General features: G+C 44.4%; 1 protein-coding gene across 1 annotated transcript in view; it reads left to right on the top strand.

The window, feature by feature from the left end:
• The window catches only part of LOC134985599 (asialoglycoprotein receptor 1-like), a 235,882-nt gene that overhangs the window by 55,755 nt on the left and 160,653 nt on the right, over nucleotides 1-19,474 (top strand). The gene's annotated exons all lie outside the window — the stretch shown is intronic.

The following is a 19,474-nucleotide window of genomic DNA, read 5'->3' as shown; positions in this document are numbered from 1 at the left end:
TATGTTCTCTCTCACCCTCTGTCTCATGTATCTCTCTCATTCCAATGTCTCTATGTTCTCTCTCACACTCTGTCTCATATATCTCTCTCATTCCAATGTCTCTATGTTCTCTCTCACCCTCTGTCTCATATATCTCTTTCATTCCAATGTCTCTATGTTCTCTCACCCTCTGTCTCATATATCTCTCTCATTCCAATGTCTCTATGTTCTCTCACCCTCTGTCTCATATATCTCTCTCATTCCAATGTCTCTATGTTCTCTCTCACCCTCTGTCTCATGTATCTCGCTCATTCCAATGTCTCTATGTTCTCTCTCACCCTCTGTCTCATGTATCTCTCTCATTCCAATGTCTCTATGTTCTCTCTCACCCTCTGTCTCATATATCTCTTTCATTCCAATGTCTCTATGTTCTCTCACCCTCTGTCTCATATATCTCTCTCATTCCAATGTCTCTATGTTCTCTCACCCTCTGTCTCATATCTCTCTCTCATTCCAATGTCTCTATGTTCTCTCACCCTCTATCTCATATATCTCTCTCATTCCAATGTCTGTATGTTCTCTCTCACCCTCTGTCTCATATATCTCGCTCATTCCAATGTCTCTATGTTCTCTCTCACCCTCTGTCTCATATATCTCGCTCATTCCAATGTCTCAATGTTCTCTCACCCTCTGTCTCATATATCTCACTCATTCCAATGTCTCTATGTTCTCTCTCACCCTCTGTCTCATATATCTCTCTCATTCCAATGTCTCTATGTTCTCTCTCACCCTCTGTCTCATATATCTCTTTCATTCCAATGTCTCTATGTTCTCTCTCACCCTCTGTCTCATATATCTCTCTCATTCCAATGTCTCTATGTTCTCTCTCACCCTCTGTCTCATATATCTCTTTCATTCCAATGTCTCTATGTTCTCTCACCCTCTGTCTCATATATCTCTCTCATTCCAATGTCTCTATGTTCTCTCACCCTCTGTCTCATGTATCTCTCTCATTCCAATGTCTCTATGTTCTCTCACCCTCTGTCTCATATATCTCTCTCATTCCAATGTCTCTATGTTCTCTCACCCTCTATCTCATATATCTCACTCATTCCAATGTCACTATGTTCTCTCTCACCCTCTGTCTCATGTATCTCGCTCATTCCAATGTCTCTATGTTCTCTCTCACCCTCTGTCTCATATATCTCTCTCATTCCAATGTCTCTATGTTCTCTCTCACCCTCTGTCTCATATATCTCTCTCATTCTAATGTCTCTATGTTCTCTCACCCTCTGTCTCATATATCTCTCTCATTCCAATGTCTCTATGTTCTCTCACCCTCTGTCTCATGTTTCTCTCTCATTCCAATGTCTCTATGCTCTCTCTCACCCTCTGTCTCATATATCTCTCTCATTCCAATGTCTCTATGTTCTCTCTCACCCTCTGTCTCATATATCTCTCTCATTCCAATGTCTCTATGTTCTCTCACCCTCTGTCTCATATATCTCTCTCATTCCAATGTCTCTATGTTCTCTCACCCTCTGTCTCATATATCTCTCTCATTCCAATGTCTCTATGTTCTCTCTCACCCTCTGTCTCATGTATCTCGCTCATTCCAATGTCTCTATGTTCTCTCTCACCCTCTGTCTCATGTATCTCTCTCATTCCAATGTCTCTATGTTCTCTCTCACACTCTGTCTCATATATCTCTCTCATTCCAATGTCTCTATGTTCTCTCTCACCCTCTGTCTCATATATCTCTTTCATTCCAATGTCTCTATGTTCTCTCACCCTCTGTCTCAAATATCTCTCTCATTCCAATGTCTCTATGTTCTCTCACCCTCTGTCTCATATCTCTCTCTCATTCCAATGTCTCTATGTTCTCTCACCCTCTATCTCATATATCTCTCTCATTCCAATGTCTGTATGTTCTCTCTCACCCTCTGTCTCATATATCTCGCTCATTCCAATGTCTCTATGTTCTCTCTCACCCTCTGTCTCATATATCTCGCTCATTCCAATGTCTCAATGTTCTCTCACCCTCTGTCTCATATATCTCACTCATTCCAATGTCTCTATGTTCTCTCTCACCCTCTGTCTCATATATCTCTCTCATTCCAATGTCTCTATGTTCTCTCTCACCCTCTGTCTCATATATCTCTTTCATTCCAATGTCTCTATGTTCTCTCTCACCCTCTGTCTCATATATCTCTCTCATTCCAATGTCTCTATGTTCTCTCTCACCCTCTGTCTCATATATCTCTTTCATTCCAATGTCTCTATGTTCTCTCACCCTCTGTCTCATATATCTCTCTCATTCCAATGTCTCTATGTTCTCTCACCCTCTGTCTCATGTATCTCTCTCATTCCAATGTCTCTATGTTCTCTCACCCTCTGTCTCATATATCTCTCTCATTCCAATGTCTCTATGTTCTCTCACCCTCTATCTCATATATCTCACTCATTCCAATGTCTCTATGTTCTCTCTCACCCTCTGTCTCATGTATCTCGCTCATTCCAATGTCTCTATGTTCTCTCTCACCCTCTGTCTCATATATCTCTCTCATTCCAATGTCTCTATGTTCTCTCTCACCCTCTGTCTCATATATCTCTCTCATTCTAATGTCTCTATGTTCTCTCACCCTCTGTCTCATATATCTCTCTCATTCCAATGTCTCTATGTTCTCTCACCCTCTGTCTCATGTTTCTCTCTCATTCCAATGTCTCTATGCTCTCTCTCACCCTCTGTCTCATATATCTCTCTCATTCCAATGTCTCTATGTTCTCTCTCACCCTCTGTCTCATATATCTCTCTCATTCCAATGTCTCTATGTTCTCTCACCCTCTGTCTCATATATCTCTCTCATTCCAATGTCTCTATGTTCTCTCACCCTCTGTCTCATATATCTCTCTCATTCCAATGTCTCTATGTTCTCTCACCCTCTGTCTCATGTTTCTCTCTCATTCCAATGTCTCTATGCTCTCTCTCACCCTCTGTCTCATATATCTCTCTCATTCCAATGTCTCTATGTTCTCTCTCACCCTCGGTCTCATATATCTCTCTCATTCCAATGTCTCTATGTTCTCTCACCCTCTGTCTCATATATTTCGCTCATTCCAATGTCTCTATGTTCTCCCTCACCCTCTGTCTCATTTGTCTCGCTCATTCCAATGTCTCTATGTTCTCTCACCCTCTGTCTCATATATCTCGCTCATTCCAATGTCTCTATGTTCTCTCTCACCCTCTGTCTCATATCTCTCTCTCATTCCAATGTCTCTATGTTCTCTCACCCTCTGTCTCATATCTCTCTCTCATTCCAATGTCTCTATGTTCTCTCACCCTCTGTCTCATGTATCTCTCTCATTCCAATGTCTCTATGTTCTCTCTCACCCTCTGTCTCATATATCGCTCTCATTCCAATGTCTCTATGTTCTCTCTCACCCTCTGTCTCATATATCGCTCTCATTCCAATGTCTCTATGTTCTCTCACCCTCTGTCTCATATATCTCACTCATTCCAATGTCTCTATGTTCTCTCACCCTCTGTCTCATATATCTCGCTCATTCCAATGTCTCTATGTTCTCTCACCCTCTGTCTCATATATTTCGCTCATTCCAATGTCTCTATGTTCTCCCTCACCCTCTGTCTCATATGTCTCGCTCATTCCAATGTCTCTATGTTCTCTCACCCTCTGTCTCATATATCTCGCTCATTCCAATGTCTCTATGTTCTCTCTCACCCTCTGTCTCATATCTCTCTCTCATTCCAATGTCTCTATGTTCTCTCACCCTCTGTCTCATATCTCTCTCTCATTCCAATGTCTCTATGTTCTCTCACCCTCTGTCTCATGTATCTCTCTCATTCCAATGTCTCTATGTTCTCTCTCACCCTCTGTCTCATATATCGCTCTCATTCCAATGTCTCTATGTTCTCTCTCACCCTCTGTCTCATATATCGCTCTCATTCCAATGTCTCTATGTTCTCTCTCACCCTCTGTCTCATATATCTCTCTCATTCCAATGTCTCTATGTTCTCTCTCACCCTCTGTCTCATATATCTCTCTCATTCCAATGTCCCTATGTTCTCTCACCCTCTGTCTCATATCTCTCTCTCATTCTAATGTCTCTATGTTCTCTCACCCTCTGTCTCATATATCTCTCTCATTCCAATGTCTCTATGTTCTCTCACCCTCTGTCTCATATATCTCTCTCATTCCAATGTCTCTATGTTCTCTCACCCTCTGTCTCATATATCTCTCTCATTCCAATGTCTCTATGTTCTCTCTCACCCTCTGTCTCATATATCGCTCTCATTCTAATGTCTCTATGTTCTCTCTCACCCTGTGTCTCATGTATCTCTCTCATTCCAATGTCTCTATGTTCTCTCACCCTCTGTCTCATGTATCGCTCTCATTCCAATGTCTCTATGTTCTCTCACCCTCTGTCTCATATATCTCACTCATTCCAATGTCTCTATGTTCTCTCACCCTCTGTCTCATATATCTCTCTCATTCCAATGTCTCTATGTTCTCTCACCCTCTGTCTCATATATCTCTCTCATTCCAATGTCTCTATGTTCTCTCTCACCCTCTGTCTCGTATATCTCGCTCATTCCAATGTCTATATGTTCTCTCTCACCCTCTGTCTCATGTATCGCTCTTATTCCAATGTCTCTATGTTCTCTCACCCTCTGTCTCATATATCTCATTCATTCCAATGTCTCTATGTTCTCTCTCACCCTCTGTCTCATATATCTCACTCATTCCAATGTCTCTATGTTCTCTCACCCTCTGTCTCATGTATCTCTCTCATTCCAATGTCTCTATGTTCTCTCTCACCCTCTGTCTCATATATCTCACTCATTCCAATGTCTCTATGTTCTCTCTCACCCTCTGTCTCATATATCTCACTCATTCCAATGTCTCTATGTTCTCTCTCACCCTCTGTCTCATATATCTCACTCATTCCAATGTCTCTATGTTCTCTCACCCTCTGTCTCATATATCTCACTCATTCCAATGTCTCTATGTTCTCTCACCCTCTGTCTCATGTATCTCTCTCATTCCAATGTCTCTATGTTCTCTCTCACCCTCTGTCTCATATATCTCACTCATTCCAATGTCTCTATGTTCTCTCTCACCCTCTGTCTCATATATCTCACTCATTCCAATGTCTCTATGTTCTCTCTCACCCTCTGTCTCATATATCTCACTCATTCCAATGTCTCTATGTTCTCTCTCACCCTCTGTCTCATATATCTTGCTCATTCCAATGTCTCTATGTTCTCTCTCACCCTCTGTCTCATGTATCTCGCTCATTCCAATGTCTCTATGTTCTCTCTCACCCTCTGTCTCATATATCTCTCTCATTCCAATGTCTCTATGTTCTCTCTCACCCTCTGTCTCATGTATCTCTCTCATTCCAATGTCTCTATGTTCTCTCTCACTCTCTTTCTCATATATCTCACTCATTCCAATGTCTCTATGTTCTCTCTCACCCTCTGTCTCATATATCTCACTCATTCCAATGTCTCTATGTTCTCTCACCCTCTCTCTCATATATCGCTCTCATTCCAATGTCTCTATGTTCTCTCACCCTCTGTCTCATGTATCGCTCTCATTCCAATATCTCTATGTTCTCTCACACTCTGTCTCATATATCTCACTCATTCCAATGTCTCTATGTTCTCTCACCCTCTGTCTCATATATATCTCTCATTCCAATGTCTCTATGTTCTCTCACCCTCTGTCTCATATATCTCGCTCATTCCAATGTCTCTATGTTCTCTCACCATCTGTCTCATATCTCTCTCTCATTCCAATGTCTCTATGTTCTCTCTCACCCTCTGTCTCATGTATCTCACTCATTCCAATGTCTCTATGTTCTCTCTCACCCTCTGTCTCATATATCTCTCTCATTCCAATGTCTCTATGTTCTCTCTCACCCTCTGTCTCATATATCTCGCTCATTCCAATGTCTCTATGTTCTCTCTCACCCTCTGTCTCATGTATCTTTCTCATTCCAATGTCTCTATGTTCTCTCACCCTCTGTCTCATATATCTCCCTCATTCCAATGTCTCTATGTTCTCTCTCACCCTCTGTCTCATGTATCTCTCTCATTCCAATGTCTCTATGTTCTCTCACCCTCTGTCTCATATATCTCACTCATTCCAATGTCTCTATGTTCTCTCTCACCCTCTGTCTCATGTATCTCTCTCATTCCAATGTCTCTATGTTCTCTCACCCTCTGTCTCATATATCTCACTCATTCCAATGTCTCTATGTTCTCTCTCACCCTCTGTCTCATATATCTCACTCATTCCAATGTCTCTATGTTCTCTCTCACCCTCTGTCTCATATATCTCTCTCATTCCAATGTCTCTATGTTCTCTCACCCTCTGTCTCATATATCTCTCTCATTCCAATGTCTCTATATTCTCTCTCACCCTCTGTCTTATATATCTCTCTCATTCCAATGTCTCTATGTTCTCTCTCACCCTCTGTCTCATATATCTCACTCATTCCAATGTCTCTATGTTCTCTCACCCTCTGTATCATATCTCTCTCTCATTCCAATGTCTCTATGTTCTCTCTCACCCTCTGTCTTATATATCTCTCTCATTCCAATGTCTCTATGTTCTCTCACCCTCTGTCTAATATATCTCGCTCATTCCAATGTCTCTATGTTCTCTCACCCTCTGTCTCATATATCGCTCTCATTACAATGTCTCTATGTTCTCTCTCACCCTCTGTCTCATATCTCTTTCTCATTCCAATGTCTCTATGTTCTCTCTCACCCTCTGTCTCATGTATCTCTCTCATTCCAATGTCTCTATGTTCTCTCTCACCCTCTGTCTCATATATCTCACTCATTCCAATGTCTCTATGTTCTCTCACCCTCTGTCTCATATATCTCTCTCATTCCAATGTCTCTATGTTCTCTCTCCCTCTGTCTCATATATCTCTCTCATTCCAATGTCTCTATGTTCTCTCACCCTCCGTCTCATATATCTCTCTCATTCCAATGTCTCTATGTTCTCTCTCACCCTCTGTCTTATATCTCTCTCTCATTCCAATGTCTCTATGTTCTCTCTCACCCTCTGTCTCATATATCTCACTCATTCCAATGTCTCTATGTTCTCCCTCACCCTCTGTCTCATATATCTCGCTCATTCCAATGTCTCTATGTTCTCTCACCCTCTGTGTCATATATCTCGCTCATTCCAATGTCTCTATATTCTCTCACCCTCTGTCTCATATATCTCTCTCATTCCAATGTCTCTATGTTCTCTCTCACCCTCTGTCTTATATATCTCTCTCATTCCATTGTCTCTATGTTCTCTCACCCTCTGTCTCATATATCTCTCTCATTCCAATGTCTCTATGTTCTCCCTCACCCTCTGTCTCATATATCTCTCTCATTCCAATGTCTCTATGTTCTCTCTCACCCTCTGTCTTATATATCTCTCTCATTCCAATGTCTCTATGTTCTCCCTCACCCTCTGTCTCATATATCGCTCTCATTCCAATGTCTCTATGTTCTCTCACCCTCTGTCTCATATATCTCACTCATTCCAATGTCTCTATGTTCTCTCACCCTCTGTCTCATATATCTCACTCATTCCAATGTCTCTATATTCTCTCTCACCCTCTGTCTCATATATCTCTCTCATTCCAATGTCTCTATGTTCTCTCTCACCCTCTGTCTCATATATCTCACTCATTCCAATGTCTCTATGTTCTCTCTCACCCTCTGTCTCATATATCTTGCTCATTCCAAAGTCTCTATGTTCTCTCTCACCCTCTGTCTCATGTATCTCGCTCATTCCAATGTCTCTATGTTCTCTCTCACCCTCTGTCTCATATATCTCTCTCATTCCAATGTCTCTATGTTCTCTCTCACCCTCTGTCTTATGTATCTCTCTCATTCCAATGTCTCTATGTTCTCTCTCACTCTCTGTCTCATATATCTCACTCATTCCAATGTCTCTATGTTCTCTCTCACCCTCTGTCTCATATATCTCACTCATTCCAATGTCTCTATGTTCTCTCACCCTCTGTCTCATATATCGCTCTCATTCCAATGTCTCTATGTTCTCTCTCACCCTCTGTCTCATATATCTCTCTCATTCTAATGTCTCTATGTTCTCTCACCCTCTGTCTCATATATCTCTCTCATTCCAATGTCTCTATGTTCTCTCACCCTCTGTCTCATGTATCTCTCTCATTCCAATGTCTCTATGCTCTCTCTCACCCTCTGTCTCATATATCTCTCTCATTCCAATGTCTCTATGTTCTCTCTCACCCTCTGTCTCATATATCTCTCTCATTCCAATGTCTCTATGTTCTCTCACCCTCTGTCTCATATATCTCTCTCATTCCAATGTCTCTATGTTCTCTCACCCTCTGTCTCATATATCTCTCTCATTCCAATGTCTCTATGTTCTCTCACCCTCTGTCTCATGTATCTCTCTCATTCCAATGTCTCTATGCTCTCTCTCACCCTCTGTCTCATATATCTCTCTCATTCCAATGTCTCTATGTTCTCTCTCACCCTCTGTCTCATATATCTCTCTCATTCCAATGTCTCTATGTTCTCTCACCCTCTGTCTCATATATCTCTCTCATTCCAATGTCTCTATGTTCTCTCACCCTCTGTCTCATATATCTCTCTCATTTCAATGTCTCTATGTTCTCTCACCCTCTGTCTCATATATCTCTCTCATTCCAATGTCTCTATGTTCTCTCACCCTCTGTCTCATATATCTCTCTCATTCCAATGTCTCTATGTTCTCTCACCCTCTGTCTCATATATCTCTCTCATTCCAATGTCTCTATGTTCTCTCTCACCCTCTGTCTTATATATCTCTCTCATTCCAATGTCTCTATGTTCTCCCTCACCCTCTGTCTCATATATCGCTCTCATTCCAATGTCTCTATGTTCTCTCACCCTCTGTCTCATATATCTCACTCATTCCAATGTCTCTATGTTCTCTCACCCTCTGTCTCATATATCTCACTTATTCCAATGTCTCTATATTCTCTCTCACCCTCTGTCTCATATATCTCTCTCATTCCAATGTCTCTATGTTCTCTCTCACCCTCTGTCTCATATATCTCACTCATTCCAATGTCTCTATGTTCTCTCTCACCCTCTGTCTCATATATCTTGCTCATTCCAAAGTCTCTATGTTCTCTCTCACCCTCTGTCTCATGTATCTCGCTCATTCCAATGTCTCTATGTTCTCTCTCACCCTCTGTCTCATATATCTCTCTCATTCCAATGTCTCTATGTTCTCTCTCACCCTCTGTCTTATGTATCTCTCTCATTCCAATGTCTCTATGTTCTCTCTCACTCTCTGTCTCATATATCTCACTCATTCCAATGTCTCTATGTTCTCTCTCACCCTCTGTCTCATATATCTCACTCATTCCAATGTCTCTATGTTCTCTCTCACCCTCTGTCTCATATATCTCACTCATTCCAATGTCTCTATGTTCTCTCACCCTCTGTCTCATGTATCTCTCTCATTCCAATGTCTCTATGTTCTATCTCACCCTCTGTCTCATATATCTCACTCATTCCAATGTCTCTATGTTCTCTCTCACCCTCTGTCTCATATATCTCACTCATTCCAATGTCTCTATGTTCTCTCACCCTCTGTCTCATGTATCTCACTCATTCCAATGTCTCTATGTTCTCTCACCCTCTGTCTCATGTATCTCTCTCATTCCAATGTCTCTATGTTCTCTCTCACCCTCTGTCTCATATATCTCACTCATTCCAATGTCTCTATGTTCTCTCTCACCCTCTGTCTCATATATCTCACTCATTCCAATGTCTCTATGTTCTCTCTCACCCTCTGTCTCATATATCTCACTCATTCCAATGTCTCTATGTTCTCTCTCACCCTCTGTCTCATATATTTCGCTCATTCCAATGTCTCTATGTTCTCCCTCACCCTCTGTCTCATATGTCTCGCTCATTCCAATGTGTCTATGTTCTCTCACCCTCTGTCTCATATATCTCGCTCATTCCAATGTCTCTATGTTCTCTCTCACCCTCTGTCTCATATCTCTCTCTCATTCCAATGTCTCTATGTTCTCTCACCCTCTGTCTCATATCTCTCTCTCATTCCAATGTCTCTATGTTCTCTCACCCTCTGTCTCATGTATCTCTCTCATTCCAATGTCTCTATGTTCTCTCTCACCCTCTGTCTCATATATCGCTCTCATTCCAATGTCTCTATGTTCTCTCTCACCCTCTGTCTCATATATCGCTCTCATTCCAATGTCTCTATGTTCTCTCTCACCCTCTGTCTCATATATCTCTCTCATTCCAATGTCTCTATGTTCTCTCTCACCCTCTGTCTCATATATCTCTCTCATTCCAATGTCTCTATGTTCTCTCACCCTCTGTCTCATATCTCTCTCTCATTCTAATGTCTCTATGTTCTCTCACCCTCTGTCTCATATATCTCTCTCATTCCAATGTCTCTATGTTCTCTCACCCTCTGTCTCATATATCTCTCTCATTCCAATGTCTCTATGTTCTCTCACCCTCTGTCTCATATATCTCACTCATTCCAATGTCTCTATGTTCTCTCACCCTCTGTCTCATATATCTCTCTCATTCCAATGTCTCTCTGTTCTCTCACCCTCTGTCTCATATATCTCTCTCATTCCAATGTCTCTATGTTCTCTCACCCTCTGTCTCATATATCTCTCTCATTCCAATGTCTCTATGTTCTCTCACCCTCTGTCTCATATATCTCTCTCATTCCAATGTCTCTATGTTCTCTCTCATCCTCTGTCTCATATATCGCTCTCATTCCAATGTCTCTATGTTCTCTCTCACCCTCTGTCTCATATATCTCACTCATTCCAATGTCTCTATGTTCTCTCACCCTCTGTCTCATATATCTCTCTCATTCCAATATCTCTATGTTCTCTCACCCTCTGTCTCATATCTCTCTCTCATTCCAATGTCTCTATGTTCTCTCTCACCCTCTGTCTCATATATCTCGCTCATTCCAATGTCTCTATGTTCTCTCACCCTCTGTCTCATATATCTCGCTCATTCCAATGTCTCTTTGTTCTCTCACCCTCTGTCTCATATATCTCACTCATTCCAATGTCTCTATGTTCTCTCTCACCCTCTGTCTCATATATCTCACTCATTCCAATGTCTCTATGTTCTCTCTCACCCTCTGTCTCATATATCTCACTCATTCCAATGTCTCTATGTTCTCTCACCCTCTGTCTCATGTATCTCTCTCATTCCAATGTCTCTATGTTCTATCTCACCCTCTGTCTCATATATCTCACTCATTCCAATGTCTCTATGTTCTCTCTCACCCTCTGTCTCATATATCTCACTCATTCCAATGTCTCTATGTTCTCTCACCCTCTGTCTCATGTATCTCACTCATTCCAATGTCTCTATGTTCTCTCACCCTCTGTCTCATGTATCTCTCTCATTCCAATGTCTCTATGTTCTCTCTCACCCTCTGTCTCATATATCTCACTCATTCCAATGTCTCTATGTTCTCTCTCACCCTCTGTCTCATATATCTCACTCATTCCAATGTCTCTATGTTCTCTCTCACCCTCTGTCTCATATATCTCACTCATTCCAATGTCTCTATGTTCTCTCTCACCCTCTGTCTCATATATCTTGCTCATTCCAATGTCTCTATGTTCTATCTCACCCTCTGTCTCATGTATCTCGCTCATTCCAATGTCTCTATGTTCTCTCTCACCCTCTGTCTCATATATCTCGCTCATTCCAATGTCTCTATGTTCTCTCACCCTCTGTCTCATATATCTCGCTCATTCCAATGTCTCTTTGTTCTCTCACCCTCTGTCTCATATATCTCACTCATTCCAATGTCTCTATGTTCTCTCTCACCCTCTGTCTCATATATCTCACTCATTCCAATGTCTCTATGTTCTCTCTCACCCTCTGTCTCATATATCTCACTCATTCCAATGTCTCTATGTTCTCTCACCCTCTGTCTCATGTATCTCTCTCATTCCAATGTCTCTATGTTCTATCTCACCCTCTGTCTCATATATCTCACTCATTCCAATGTCTCTATGTTCTCTCTCACCCTCTGTCTCATATATCTCACCCATTCCAATGTCTCTATGTTCTCTCTCACCCTCTGTCTCATATATCTCACTCATTCCAATGTCTCTATGTTCTCTCACCCTCTGTCTCATATATCTCACTCATTCCAATGTCTCTATGTTCTCTCACCCTCTGTCTCATGTATCTCTCTCATTCCAATGTCTCTATGTTCTCTCTCACCCTCTGTCTCATATATCTCACTCATTCCAATGTCTCTATGTTCTCTCTCACCCTCTGTCTCATATATCTCACTCATTCCAATGTCTCTATGTTCTCTCTCACCCTCTGTCTCATATATCTCACTCATTCCAATGTCTCTATGTTCTCTCTCACCCTCTGTCTCATATATATTGCTCATTCCAATGTCTCTATGTTCTATCTCACCCTCTGTCTCATGTATCTCGCTCATTCCAATGTCTCTATGTTCTCTCTCACCCTCTGTCTCATATATCTCTCTCATTCCAATGTCTCTATGTTCTCTCTCACCCTCTGTCTCATGTATCTCTCTCATTCCAATGTCTCTATGTTCTCTCTCACTCTCTGTCTCATATATCTCACTCATTCCAATGTCTCTATGTTCTCTCTCACCCTCTGTCTCATATATCTTACTCATTCCAATGTCTCTGTGTTCTCTCACCCTCTGTCTCATATATCGCTCTCATTCCAATGTCTCTATGTTCTCTCACCCTCTGTCTCATGTATCGCTCTCATTCCAATGTCTCTATGTTCTCTCACACTCTGTCTCATATATCTCACTCATTCCAATTGTGACAACACAGCCGGCGCGTTGTGTCACACAGTGGTTAAAGACACGCAGCTACTTCCCTAGCCCTGGTACTACACATGGACTTCACCAATTGCCAATATGTTATTAGTTATATGTTAGGCATTATTGTATTATATTGTATGATATTATTGTTACAAGGGTACAGTTATGTTTTCAATGTATATATATGAATGTATTGGTTATTCTGCTATAGTTTGTAAAATAATGTTTCCCCATGTGACGATCAGATAACCTGTGTATTTGCTCTGTCTGGGAAGATACAGCTAGTCTCAGATGTCAGGCCATTCACCCCCCTCATTCTTCCCCACACAATGGATTCCAGGCCACACAATCAGATTAAGTAAGGTTACTTTAGTTAACATCTATTGTGGCCTAGGGGACATGCCTAGACATGTGAAAGTAGGTCTGATCTGAAACTGTTCTGGGGGTGTCGCCTTATTGTAGGAAAGACAAAGGTTTGATAATAGCAAACAGGGGAGGTGAGAGAGATCTGGGAGAGAAGGTCAGAGAGTGGCATGAGACTGACTAAGGAGTAATGTTCTGTCAGGTGCTCCAGGAGGGATTGTCGTGTAGAATTGGATCACAGAAGTGTGCTGAACTGTGTTATAACCTATTCTGTTAATAAACCACTGTTGGTTTTTCATCTACCACCGTGATTGAGTGATTTTGAACCCAATATCCTCACATTTGGCGGCAGCAGTGGGATCACTCAAGACACCAGCAGAAAGGAATAAACCACAGCAGGCAATGGATTCTGCCCCGCTATGCTACCGATACAGCAAGAAGGATCAACTACAGGACCTCTGTCGAACAAGACGGATTGAGTTTAATGCATCGGACACCAGAGCAGTCTTAATGGCAAAGCTAGCTGAATGGGACCAAGAACACCCTGGGCAGGAGGATGATGAGGACTGCATCCCAGAGCAGGCCGAGGGTCAAGGAACCACTGGAACCGCTACAACAGGCCCTGCACTGGTCGTTGGAAGTACAGATCAGTTGCGGGAGTTGCTGGCAGCACTAGGGCAAGGAGCATCAGTACTGGGAGCCGCATTGGGGGCGCAGACCGGTATAACCGCCCCGGCAGTGGCGGTAAGGCAGACCTCCCGGCTGAGGTATAATGAGGTCCCACCTTTTGATGAGGTCAGTTCGGATATTGATACTCATTTGCAGATGTTTGAATCTGTTATGATAATGCATGGAATTGAGGCAACAGAGTGGCCTCGATATTTGGTACCCAGTCTGAGAGGGCGGGCACTGGAGGCATTCCATGCCCTGAGTCCAGAGCAGATCCTGGTATATGAGGAGGTACGGAGTGTGCTGCTTGCCAGATATGCGGTGACCGCTGAATCGTATCGCATAAAGTTCCGGTCTATGGCGCGGAAAGGAGATGTCTCATTTATAGAGTTCAATAACTTGCTGCGGAGGAACTGTGATAAGTGGCTGGCTGTGAAGAAGGCCCTTACTGTAGCAGACATTAAAAATGCTTTTATTTTAGAGCAGCTGCTAAACAAGATGCCTCCAGAGATCAGGGAGTGGGTGGCAGACCGGAACCCTACCACTCCGGAAAAAGCAGCACACCTAGCAGATGAGTTCACAGCTAACAGGCCTCGGTGGAGAGGTGCCAATACAGAGGAGAGGACAACCCTCCGACGGCCCCAGCAGGATCGTGATCTACCATTGCTTCCCCACCGGCCGGCCCCAATACATACCCCAGCTTCCCTAGCCAGAAATTCCAGGTCTCGGGGACCAGCGTCACCTGCAAGCCGACGCTGCTACAACTGTGACCAGGTGGGGCATTTACTTCGTGACTGTACACGGGTAAAACGGCCATTCCCAGGTACCCAATCTGCCATGTCGCGGGTGGCTGTGTGCCACGAATCATTTGGAACGGGCGAGGTGGACTACTTTCCTGATGCGCCAGAGGCGGAGGAAGTAGCATACCAAGTAGAGGTGGTAGCAGCTATTGGGAAATCCACCCCGGATAATATGAAGACCCACCTACAACCTGTTAAAGTTAATGGGAAGGAGCTGCAAGGGTTGAGAGACTCTGGAGCTTCTATCACCCTTATACGGCCAGAATTAATTCCCCCCTGCCAGATACTGAAGAAAAGGAAAGTTAAAATTTCCATGGCAGGAGGGCAGATCACTGTAATACCTATGGCAAGGGTACACCTGGACTGGGGCCTGGACTCTGGAGAGGTAAATGTGGGACTTTTGGATGGATTACCCACTCACGTCATTCTGGGCAACGATCTGAGTGCTGGATTGGCTAGTTACTTTGTGGGAGCTATCACCCGAAGCCAAGCACAGGCATTGGAGACAGTGCATGAGGACCCTCTCATGCCAGCACCAGGAGTCCCTGTGGAAGTGACAGCCACAAACCGTGAACCGTTGGCGGTAAGTAACCCTGTCCCGGACGTGCCTGACTGTGATGAGAATCTGGGGGAAGTAGATAGGATAGCCTTTAGGGAAGCCCAACGGACCGACCCCTCCCTAGCTAGCCTCCGCAGGGCAGCGGGACGAACAGATTGGGGGCCTCAGGAGGATCGCATTATGTGGGAGGAGGGGAGACTGTACCGGGTGCCAGCAAAAGCAGACCCATTAGAGCCCGGGGTCCTAAGAAAACAGTTGATTGTTCCACAGCAGTACCGTGCCCGGTTACTGGCCCTTGCCCATGACATTCCCTTAGCAGGCCACTTAGGGGTTCGGAAAACCCGTGCCCGGCTGCTGCGACATTTCTTCTGGTCTGGGGTTAACCAGGAGGTAAAACAGTATAGAGAGTCATGTGAGGTCTGCCAACGCCTCGGGGGACCCCCACGCCGGGTTCCCCTACAACCCATGCCTGTCATAAGTGAGCCATTTAAGAGAGTGGCCATGGACATTGTGGGGCCTTTTAAGAAACCGAGCCGAACAGGAAAGAGATACATACTGACTGTAGTTGATTACGCGACTAGATACCCTGAGGCAGTGGCACTGGCATCCATAGATGCTGAACATATCGCCCAGGCTCTTATGGATATTTTTAGTCGCGTAGGATTTCCCCAAGAAGTAGTTACTGATCAGGGTACGCAATTTCAAGGGGAATTGCTGCAGACAGTATGGGACAACTTTGGGGTCCATCCCTTACGCACCACCCCTTATCACCCCCAGACAAATGGTCTCTGTGAGAGATTCAATTCGACCCTAAAGCAGTTGCTGCGGGCATTTGCTGAATCGGAGGGGGGAGACTGGGAGAAGTCCTTGCAACAGCTATTATTCGCGTACCGCGAAGTGCCGCAGGATTCAACCGGATTCTCTCCTTTTGAGTTACTATATGCCCGAAGGGTAAGGGGACCACTTGACCTAGTCAGGGAAAGCTGGGAAGGGTCATTTCAGGAACCTGAGGTTCCCATCTTGGAATATGTAGTCCAAATGAAGGAGAAACTGCACAGGCTGATGCAGCTTGCGCATGACCACACCCTGGGCGCGCAGGAAAGACAGTGCCGGTACTATAACCAACGAGCGCAGGACAGGGAACTAGAGGTTGGACAGAAAGTGATGGTGCTAGTACCTGCCCGAAAGCATAAGTTACAGGCGACCTGGGCAGGGCCTTATACTGTAGTGGATCGGCAGGGACGGGTAGATTACATTATTGCCCTAGACCAAACAGGGAAGCGGGTGGGTACCTACCACATAAATAGGTTAAAGAAATATGTCACCAGGGAGATAGGGGCGGTGGCAATCTGTTGCCCACCTATGGATGACCCAGAGACTGACCCCATCCCTGATATTCTAGCAGCCACCAAGAGGGACCTAGGAGTGGAGGCAGTGCCCATAGGCTCGCAATTAACAGAAACCCAGGCCCTACAGATGAGGGAGGTATTGGAGGTAGAGAGGCCACAATTCACAAGCAGGCCAGGGCGCACTCATGTAGTGTCCCATCATGTCAACACCGGGGAGGCTCGGCCCACTAGGCAACCTGCTTATCGGGTGGACCCCAGGGTGATTGATATGATCAAAAGGGAGGTCGATGAAATGCTGGCGCTTGGTGTTATTGTACCGTCCCATAGTCCCTGGGCCGCCAGCGTAGTCCTAGTGCCCAAGAAAGATGGCAGTACCCGCTTCTGCGTGGACTATAGGAGGCTGAACGAGGTGACAGTGACAGACGCATACCCCATGCCCCGGGTAGATGAGCTGTTAGAGAGGTTGGGAATGGCACGCTATGTATCCACTCTGGATCTTAGCAAAGGATACTGGCAGATACCCCTTACCAGGGAGGCACAGGAGAGGTCTGCATTCAGCACCCCATTTGGGCTCTTTGAATTTACTGCCATGCCCTTTGGGATGAAGAATGCCCCAGCCACCTTTCAGCGTACCATAGATCACCTACTGACAGGGTGTCAGGACTTTGCCCAGGCATACCTTGATGACATAGCCATTTTTAGTCAGACATGGGAGGAGCATCTGCAGCATGTGGCCCAGGTGTTGGCACGGATCAGCAAGGCAGGGTTAACAATCAGACCTGACAAATGTCAGATGGGGATGGCAGAGGTGTTGTACCTCGGGCATAGGGTTGGCGGAGGCCATATTCGTCCAGAGCCAGCTAAAATTGAGGCCATCCTGAAATGGCCTCGGCCCACTAACCAAAAACAGGTACGTGCCTTCCTTGGAACAGCAGGGTACTACCGTAAATTTGTGCCCCAGTACAGCACCATTGCCAAACCCCTGACTGACCTAACGACAAAAAAGTACACCCGACAAATTGACTGGAGCCCAGAGTGTGAGCAGGCTTTTTCCCAGCTAAAGGACATTTTGTCCCAATCCCCAGTGTTAGCAGCCCCCGACTTCCGCCGGCGGTTCATTGTGCAAACAGATGCCTCGGGTTGTGGAATAGGAGCTGTGTTGAGCCAAGTAGGGGAGGATGGTTGTGAACACCCAGTTGCCTTTCTCTCCCGAAAACTTCTGGACCGTGAGATAGCCTATGCCACTATTGGAAAGGAGTGCCTGGCCATAGTCTGGGCACTCAAGAAATTGCAGGCATATGTGTACGGGCGCGAGTTCTCAGTGGTAACAGACCACAGTCCCCTTAGTTGGTTACAGCGCACTGCCGGAGACAATGGACGACTGCTGAGATGGAGCTTAGCCCTACAACTATACAATTTCACTATCTCTCACAAAAAGGGCAGAGATCACGGGAACGCAGATGGCCTGTCCCGTCAGCAGGAACCAGACCCAGCGCCGAGCAAGCCCAGGAGATCCCTCGCTACCAATACCCAGGGTACAGGAGAATACCATTACTCTCAGCAAGCTTAAGCCACGCAGGACACCGGGCTAGGAAGTAGAGGGAGGAAATGTGACAACACAGCCGGCGCGTTGTGTCACACAGTGGTTAAAGACACGCAGCTACTTCCCTAGCCCTGGTCCTACACATGGACTTCACCAATTGCCAATATGTTATTAGTTATATGTTAGGCATTATTGTATTATATTGTATGATATTATTGTTACAAGGGTACAGTTATGTTTTCAATGTATATATATGAATGTATTGGTTATTCTGCTATAGTTTGTAAAATAATGTTTCCCCATGTGACGATCAGATAACCTGTGTATTTGCTCTGTCTGGGAAGATACAGCTAGTCTCAGATGTCAGGCCATTCACCCCCCTCATTCTTCCCCACACAATGGATTCCAGGCCACACAATCAGATTAAGTAAGGTTACTTTAGTTAACATCTATTGTGGCCTAGGGGACATGCCTAGACATGTGAAAGTAGGTCTGATCTGAAACTGTTCTGGGGGTGTCGCCTTATTGTAGGAAAGACAAAGGTTTGATAATAGCAAACAGGGGAGGTGAGAGAGATCTGGGAGAGAAGGTCAGAGAGTGGCATGAGACTGACTAAGGAGTAATGTTCTGTCAGGTGCTCCAGGAGGGATTGTCGTGTAGAATTGGATCACAGAAGTGTGCTGAACTGTGTTATAACCTATTCTGTTAATAAACCACTGTTGGTTTTTCATCTACCACCGTGATTGAGTGATTTTGAACCCAATATCCTCACACCAATGTCTCTATGTTCTCTCACCCTCTGTCTCATATATATCTCTCATTCCAATGTCTCTATGTTCTCTCACCCTCTGTCTCATATATCTCGCTCATTCCAATGTCTCTATGTTCTCTCTCACCCTCTGTCTCATATATCTCTCTCATTCCAATGTCTCTATGTTCTCTCACCCTCTGTCTCATATATATCTCTCATTCCAATGTCTCTATGTTCTCTCACCATCTGTCTCATATATCTCTCTCATTCCAATGTCTCTATGTTCTCTCTCACCCTCTGTCTCATATATCTCTCTCATTCCAATGTCTCTATGTTCTCTCACACTCTGTCTCATATATCTCTCTCTCATTCCAATGTCTCTATGTTCTCTCTCCCCCTCTGTCTCATGTATCTCACTCATTCCAATGTCTCTATGTTCTCTCTCACCCTCTGTCTCATATATCTCTCTCATTCCAATGTCTCTATGTTCTCTCTCACCCTCTGTCTCATATATCTCGCTCATTCCAATGTCTCTATGTTCTCTCTCACCCTCTGTCTC

The sequence above is a fragment of the Pseudophryne corroboree genome (genome assembly GCF_028390025.1).
Source record: "Pseudophryne corroboree isolate aPseCor3 chromosome 6 unlocalized genomic scaffold, aPseCor3.hap2 SUPER_6_unloc_1, whole genome shotgun sequence".
NCBI classification, from domain to species: Eukaryota; Metazoa; Chordata; class Amphibia; order Anura; family Myobatrachidae; genus Pseudophryne; species Pseudophryne corroboree.
The sequence above is the reverse complement of the archived record's forward strand: the minus strand, read 5'-3'. Positions and strand labels throughout refer to the sequence as shown.